The sequence below is a fragment of the Dasypus novemcinctus genome, chromosome 10 (genome assembly GCF_030445035.2).
Source record: "Dasypus novemcinctus isolate mDasNov1 chromosome 10, mDasNov1.1.hap2, whole genome shotgun sequence".
Lineage (NCBI taxonomy): Eukaryota > Metazoa > Chordata > Mammalia > Cingulata > Dasypodidae > Dasypus > Dasypus novemcinctus.
The window spans coordinates 25,171,199-25,172,650 of NC_080682.1; the positions used below are offsets into that span (position 1 = coordinate 25,171,199).

Genomic DNA, 1,452 nt, shown 5'->3' on the forward strand with positions numbered 1-1,452 from the left:
GTTTTCACAAGTAAAGAAAAACAAAAGAAAATTATCTTTACATAGGATGAGTATATGAATTCATGTATCTTTAAATACATCCTAACACAAGCCAAAATTTGATCAATATTTAGTTAGTTTATATTGGAAGAAGATGCCAGCTGTGACTTTCATAGCCAGAGAGAAGGCAATGGCAGGCTTCACAGTTGCAAAGGACAGACTGTCTCTCTCTCCCTTTATTTTAAACACAACTTTCCTATTCAGACATCTTGTTTCATCAAATTTAATGTGTGTACAAATGTCATAGGCACTAGTTTTCTGTCCAATCATTTCATATGGCTGTACACACATACAAAATCCTCCCTCTTCAGATGATGGCAATTTTCATTTATCCCATAAAAATAGCCACTAAAATCTATTATTAAGAGAAGAATTGGTAGTCACCTGGGAAAAAACTATCTTTCTTGTTAAGAGTAAAAATAGCAGATGATTTTTATTTGAAGCCCATGTTCAATTACTGTTCCAAAATTTCTTGAGCCCTAAGAATTATACCAAACTACTCTGTCTGTGCGCTATAGATGGAAAAACAAAGACTGGATGACAACACAACTGTTTACAGCATGGTTTCCTGAGTCATTTTAGTCCACTATTGAGGCCTACTTCTCAGAGGAAAAGATAGCTATCAAAATATTACTGCTCACTGACAATGCACCTGTATAATATGTATATATGTACATTCACACAGATAGATTCCATCACATGAGTTACCTGCTGTCACTCCCAAGCCAGAAGTCTGATTCTATTTATAGGAGATGTATGAAATGGATGCTCTTTCCATGACTGTGAGTAAAGCATTCTCTCTTTAGCTCATGGAATAAGGAGAAGGTTACAACAAAAATAATTGCAAGACGCAGATAAAATTTAAGAAGAATTCTCTAAAGAAACCCATAGAAAGCAGTGAGGACAAAAATGAGCATATTAAAAGAAATTGTCTGATGAAACTTACAGGTACAGGAAAACAGTTAACACAGATAATCTCTCTCCAGAAAAACATAAGACTTCACACTTACTTTGAGTTACTCCAGTTTATTCTGATACAGTATGTCTGGGTTTCAACAATAAATCACAAGCTGAAAGCTAAAACACTGTCTAAACATCAAGAAAATCATCAGAACCTTATGCAGACATGGCAGAGATGTTGGAATTATCAGAAAAAGAATTTAAAGTAAGTATGATATACTAAGAACTCCAATGCAAACAACATGCAGATACACATGTGAAATACAAACATTGAGTTAGAGACTCTAAGAAAGAATAAGGAAATGGTAGATAGCAAACACTTTAACAGAAATAAAAGATGTTTTTAATGAAGTCATAAGAGGAATGGACACAGTCCAGTAAAGCACCAGTGAGCTTGAAGATGTATCAATATAAACTTTCCAAACTGAAGGGCAAAAAGAAAGAAAAAGACAG

General features: G+C 34.1%; 1 non-coding gene across 1 annotated transcript; it reads right to left on the bottom strand.

The window, feature by feature from the left end:
* Positions 1-291: 291 nt before the first annotated feature.
* LOC111764687 (small nucleolar RNA SNORA29) lies at positions 292-431 on the bottom strand. Its single transcript, XR_002797239.1, has one exon. It is a non-coding gene; the product is annotated as a small nucleolar RNA SNORA29 (small nucleolar RNA).
* Positions 432-1,452: the final 1,021 nt, after the last annotated feature.